The sequence below is a fragment of the Populus alba genome, chromosome 18, assembly GCF_005239225.2.
Source record: "Populus alba chromosome 18, ASM523922v2, whole genome shotgun sequence".
Classification (NCBI taxonomy): Eukaryota; Viridiplantae; Streptophyta; class Magnoliopsida; order Malpighiales; family Salicaceae; genus Populus; species Populus alba.
The window spans coordinates 4,570,559-4,577,842 of NC_133301.1; positions in this window are offsets into that span (position 1 = coordinate 4,570,559).

Sequence of the window (7,284 nt, forward strand, 5' to 3'; positions counted from 1 at the left end):
CCAAAAATTAAGAAGCCCATGCATGCTTAGGCTTGGAAGGCTAGACCTAAACGCATGATTTTTTTATTTTAAAATATGATATCCTCCCTTTTATATTTATCTTTAAATAGTATGGATGACGGATTGTTCACCTAGATAGATGATATGTCTTTTGCTTGTAATATTTGTTTACCATTGAATGAGGCTTTGGTGACTAGAAAATTAGGAGTCAAGTTTTTGGATCTTTAAAATCTAAATTTCAATCTTTTTTGACCCAAGAAAATAGATAATTATCATATGAATCTCTAAAACCAAATTCCTAACCATTAAACATATTTTAGTGTGGCATGCAAATCCGACAAGACAAAAGGCTAAAATGAGAAATGAAACACACAAGAATTTACGTGGTTCACCCAATTAGGCTACGTCCACGGGTAAGTATAGAAGGATTTTACTAGTAATGTGGAAATTACAACCTCTCTCAGATAATAGGAGAACAACTAAGAATCTCTCTATTACTAGGAGAAAAAACCTTACTTACTCTCTCACAAATACCTCACAATTTAGTGGGATTTCCCTCTTCACTCTCTTTTCTTTCTCTCTTCTTTGGTGTGTGTATAATGCTTGGATGCTTGTGTAGCTACCATATACTCAGTTTCTGTTGTGGATAACGCTACAACAGTCTGAAGTTTAGAGACCCAGCTCACAGCTCCTCCTGCAATTATGAACACATAGCCTGTAGTGGATTTTCTTTTCTCAAGGTCACCAGCAAAATCTGAGTCAACATAACCTCTGACAGTGAATTCTGATCCTCCATAACATAATGCGGCATCTGAGGTACCATTGATGTATCTCAAGATCCTCTTGATAGTATTCCAATGCTCTCTACCAGGATTTGCCATATATCGACTAGCTGCTCCCACTGCTTGTGCAATGTCTGGTCTTGTACATATCATGGCAAACATTAAACTTCCCACTGCTGATGTATACGGTACTCGAGACATCTCCATCCTCTCTGCTTCATTTCTAGGAGACATACTTGAGGATAATTTGAAGTTAATAGGAAGTGGGGTGGAAATTGGCTTACAATCTTGCATGTTAAAGCGTCGCAAGATCTTCTTCAAATAATTCTTCTGAGAAAGCCAAATCTTCCTCTTACTTTTGTCTCGGTGAATTTGCATCCCTAGAATCTTGTTTGCTGGTCCCAAGTCCTTTATATCAAACTCCCTAGCCAACTGTGCCTTTAATTCTTGGACTCGATCTTTGTTGGGGCCTATTACCAACACGTCATCCACGTACAACAACAGAATGATGAAAACATCATTTTCTTCAAACCTCTTGTAATACGTACAATGGTCTGAACTGAGTCTGTTGTACCCAAGGCTAATTATGAAGGAATCAAATCTCTTGTACCAACACCTCGGCGCCTGTTTGAGATCGTATAGAGATTTGTTCAACCTGCAAACCAAGTTCTCCTTGCCTGTTTCAGCAAAACCCTCTGGTTGGAGCATATAAATTTCTTCTTCAAGTTCTCTATGAAGAAATGCAGTATTCACATCTAACTGCTCTAAGTGAAGAACAAATATAGCACACATTGCCAAGACTACTCTGATTGTAGTAAGTCGTACCACCAGAGAAAATATCTCATTGAAGTCTATTCCTTCTTTTTGAGCATATCCTTTCACCACCAATCTTGCACGATACCGCTCCACTTGATCATTGCCATCACGCTTTATCTTGTAAACCCATTTGTTGCCAATGGCCTTTCTTCCTTGTGGTAGTGGAACAAGATCCCAAGTGTTATTCTTGTGCAGAGCTTCAATCTCCTCTTGCATTGCTGTCATCCACATAGATACATCTGTGCTTTCGATAGCCTCATGGAAAGTTGATGGCTCTCCATCCTCTGTTAGAAGACAGTATGCAATGCTGCTCTTAGTAACATATTCTGAGTGCCAAGCCGGTGGTCTTCTTTCACGAGTTGACTGTCGAACTTCAGGAGTTTCAGACTCTATTTGTTCTTGTTCTTCATGCTCTGGTACAGCTTCAAAAGAAGTACGATTCTGAGTATTTTCCATCTGGACTTCTGTAGTCTCTTTTAAAATGCTATTATTTTCTTCCATTTGCATTTTATCTTCTGCAAATATGACATCTCTGCTGATGACTACCTTGTGGGTAGTGGGATCCCACAAGTGATACCCCTTCACTCCATCAGCATATCCCAAGAATACACATTTTCTGGATTTTGAATCCAGCTTGTTGACCTCTTGAGTATTGTACATCATGTACACAGGACTTCCAAATATATGCAATCGAGAATAATCAACTGGCTTTCCAGTCCACATCTCCATTGGTGTCTTCAACTCAATTGCAGTAGATGGAGATCGATTTATCACATAACAGGCGATATTGACTGCTTCTGCCCAGAATGACTTTTCTAGACCTGCAGCCTTCAACATTGCTCTTGTTCTTTCCAATAGAGTTCTGTTCATAGCGCCGCTCTGCCACTCCATTTTGTTATGGAGTGTATGCCGTTGTGAACTGCCTTTTGATACCTTCATGTTGACAGAAGTTATCAAATTCATCACTGGTATATTCTCCTCCATTGTCAGTCCTCAAACACTTGATCTTCTTTTCAGATTCAAGTTCTACCCGCGCTTTGAAGGTTTTAAAAACTGCGAACACATCTGCCTTCCTTCTAATTGGATACACCCAACATCTCCTAGAGAAGTCATCTATGAATGATACAAAGTATCTTGCTCCTCCCAAGGATACAACCGGTGCTTGCCAAACATCAGAGTGAATCAGGTCTAAGATGCATTTGCTCTTAGTTGTTGACGTGCCAAACTTCAACCTGTGTTGTTTACTTGTAACACAGTGCTCACAAAAAGGTAAAGTAACCTTTGTAAGCCCATGGAGTAACTTCTGATCAGAGAGAACCTTTAAACCTTTCTCTGACATGTGGCCTAGTTTTTGATGCCACATCATCGTCTTCTCTTCTGCAGGACTAGCTGATGCGATTGATGCTTCTGCCTCATGATGTGTTTCTCCCATTAATACAAACATGTTTGCAACTGTCTTTCTTGCCTTTAAAACCACCAGCGCTCCTTTGACAATTTTCATGATTCCATTGTGTGTTCGAATCTTACAGCCAAGACTATCAAATTGTCCTACGAACAAAAGATTCTTCTTTAAGTCTTTCATATGTCGTACTCCTAAAATAGTACGAATTAAGCCATCATACATCTTCAATTTGATGGTGCCAATGCCAGAAATCTCTACAGCATGATTATCACCCATGAACACTGTTCCTCCAGAGATAGGTTCATATGTATGGAACCAATCTCGTCTAGGGGTCATATGCCATGTTGCTCCTGAATCCATTAGCCAGACCTCAGCGAGCTCTTCTCTATCTGTAGAGATTGTTGCTGCTTCACTATATAGAACCTCTCCATCTTCTGAGGTGCTTGCAACACATCCTTGAGGTTTTGATGACTCTGCAGTATTCTCTATACCCTTTTTAAACCAACAATCCCTTTTGAAGTGCCCTTTTCTGCCACAGTTGTAGCATTTCATAGTCTTCTTACTTCTTGATTTGGACCTCCCCTGCCTTTGACTCCCACTAGAGCCACGCTCCATTGATCTTCCTATTGACACCAATAACGCCTCTGCTTGGTTTGAACTGTTTCTGTCTCCTTTGTTTTTGCGCCTATTTTCTTCTTCCAAGATAGCGGCTGCAACATCATCGAAGACTAAATAGTCTGAGAGGATATTATTGGTCAGGTTGATAATAAGCTGATCATACGAATCAGGAAGACTTTGAAGTAGAAGCTCTGCACGTTCATTTTCCTCTATTTATTGACCCAACGTAGTGAGTTATGAAAATAGAGTTCTTATTGTGTTGATGTGGCCAGTCACTGACGTGGTTTCTGCCATTCGAAGGGTATAAAGTCTCCGCTTTAAGAAAATCTTAGTGTGCAAAGACTTGGACTCGTATAGCTTTGTTAGAGTCTCCCATATCTCCTTAGCTGTTTTCTTCTCTGCCACACTTGATAATACTTCATCAGCTAATGCTAAATGTATGTTAGCAATAACATTGCCATCCATCTCATTCCATTTTGCATTATCAGTGATCTCCGCGGGCCGATCCCCAATTGCTGCCAAACAATTGTCTTTCCTCAAGATTGCCTTGATTCTCATTTTCCATAGTGAGAAATTGCTCCCATTGAACCTCTCAATCTCGTACTTTGCTGCCATTGTATTCACCGAGATCTATTCAGCTATCACCGTTTCACAGATCTGTAACGTATATAGAAATAGTATCGTGTGAATAATACTTCGCTAAATAAGTTTCCAGGAAAGATTGGAGGGGTCACAAACGGTCCCGCTTAAAACCCAATCTCCTTAGACAGAACTTCCTAGACTGTATTTAATCACCGCACTGACTTTCTATATATGCCAACAGTAACGAAAGTGAACAGTACCGTATGGATGAATAGTGCCGTATAGGTGAATAGTGCCGTAGACGTGAATAGTAACAGTATACATGAATAACTTTTGTGTGTTAACAACACCAACCAGGAAGGCTCTGATACCACTGTTAGGATACTGACATGCAAACCCGACAAGACAAAAGGCTAAAATGAGAAATGAAACACACAAGAATTTACGTGGTTCACCCAATTAGGCTACGTCCACGGGCAAGTATAGAAGGATTTTACTAGTAATGTGTGAATTACAACCTCTCTCAGATAATAGGAGAACAACTAAGAATCTCTCTATTACTAGGAGAAAACACCTCACTTACTCTCTCACAAATACCTCACAATTTAGTGGGATTTCCCTCTTCACTCTCTCTTCTTTCTCTCTTCTTTGGTGTGTGTATAATGCTTGGATGCTTGCCTATTTATAGGCAAGCATCCATGCAAGAGCAAGTGGCCAACTTGGCCAAGTGGGCAAGTGGCCAAGTTGGTCAAGTGGGCAAGGTAGACACCTCCACCTATCTTCACAGATGACATGTCTTTTGCTTGTAATATTTGTTTACCATTGAATGAGGCTTTGGTGACTAGAAAATTAGGAGTCAAGTTTTTGGATCTTTAAAATCTAAATTTCAATCTTTTTTGACCCAAGAAAATAGATAATTATCATATGAATCTCTAAAACCAAATTCCTAACCATTAAACATATTTTAGTGTCAATTCTTATAACGACCCTGATTTTCTACATTTATTTTAACAATACATTGGAGTTTTCAGTGTAATTTTTTTTTGTATACTTATCAAAACATAATATATAGTTCATCAATCTTAAAAGTGCACCACTTACACTTATCAACTATCTTCTACACCAATAAACATAATATTCATTTCAAGATATCTCATTCTAATACATGTATACAAGTTGTTTAATTTATACATAACTAAGTCCATACATGTAAGGAAAGCTATTACAGAAACCTAATGTTATTTGGGCATAAGTTTACTTAGGAAACTTTACAAGAAAGATAAGGTAATCTAAGGACACGCTAATAATGTGACTAGAACATGCAATAAGTAATAGTTAAATAAGTAAGAAAGTTATTTAATGACATCATTAATTATATTGTTTAATTCTAACATAAAATTAGGTAATATAAAAATATCACTATTATCAATTTTTTAGATAAATTAGTGTAGTTTAATCATTCCAATATTAATATCACATGCAACTATTCCCACTTAATAATTGTTATCTATTCCTCATTCTTTTATAAGAAAAATCATAAGTTAATTTCCCAACATAAAACATCCATTCCTTACTTTTCATAAGTCACTCCTTTATCTAAAAATATTTACTTAACCATAGTTATTCTTGATAATTCTTAATTTATTTCATTAATCATCGCTATTCTTAATAATCCATAATTGATTTCTTTCATTATTGGTGTCCTCAACAATCCATAATTTATTTATTTAATCATTGGTACCCTCGACAATTCATAATATCAATGTTGATTCAACAACTAATAATTTATATATCTTTTTCATGATCGATATTTCAACAATTACGTATTGACATCATCAATATCATACTCTCCACCATAGTCATTGACCTTATAGTGACCTCATACTCATTTGCATTGTATACTTAGTCACCCTCCTCTTGGACTAAGTGTCCAAACATACCATACCTTTAGTTACCCGTACTACAACAGCTAAGAATTAACATCACAAGCTTGCTTTAATTATCTTCGGTGACTATATAATGCTTTAAACCATGACCTTACTTACCCACCTCCAGGGATTAAGCATACCAACATGCACCATCCTTAGTTACCATTCCTTGGTGACTAGGTATCAGCTATAGGAACATATTGGCCATCGTTACCTTAATTAACAAGTATTTCTCATTTACCATCTTAGTTATCGATTCTATGATAACTATATATCATTTATATAGCTTAGTTATCTACTCTATAATCACTAAGTATCATTTATATATTATCTTGGCCCGTCATTATCGTGTTACGTTTCATTACAACCCCTTAGTCATAATCATCACTGTACTAAATGTTGTTATTCACTTTTGACTCTGTAAAAAAATAAAACCAAAATATAAGAGGATATAGATAAACAAAGCTTCGAAGATTATTTAAATTGGTGGTTAAAAATCAAAATGACAAGTAAAAAAATTAAAGCACCAACATGTATAAGATTGATAAAATTAGTAATTCGATTTTGATTTGATAAATGATCTATTTAGTAAAAATATTTTATTTGAAGTAAAAAAATATAAATTTAAATAGGTAAATATTCAATAATTAGTTTGGAAGCCAATAGGAGCATTATCTGCCTCTGCCAGAATAAAACTACCTTGCAAAGGACCAATAATCTTGTCAAGGAATGGATGTAACCTGTTCATCAGGACCTTGGCTATTAATTTATAAAGCACATTTCAGAGTTTTTAGGACGATCTTCCTTGGGAATCAATACCATCAGAGCTTCTGCTAATCTTTTTATCAAAACCACCGTTTTACACGGTTCCTCTTTCTCACAACCATAGTTAAAGTGTGAAAGAATGGGGTACACCGGCGTTGTACCCCATTCAAGGGAGCCTCCGACCTTCTTTTCCTTCTAAATAAGTTCCCAAATTTCATTTTGTTAAAGATTACAGGTTCCTCTCTTACTGTATCAAGACCACGAAGCACATCCCGACCACCACTACGCACGCCAAGCATTGGAGACAATGGTGGTTGGTCCATGCTAGCTCCTTCAAGAACAAAACGGCCACTCCTTAACAAAAAGAGGTTAGCCCCCCATACCTCAGAAG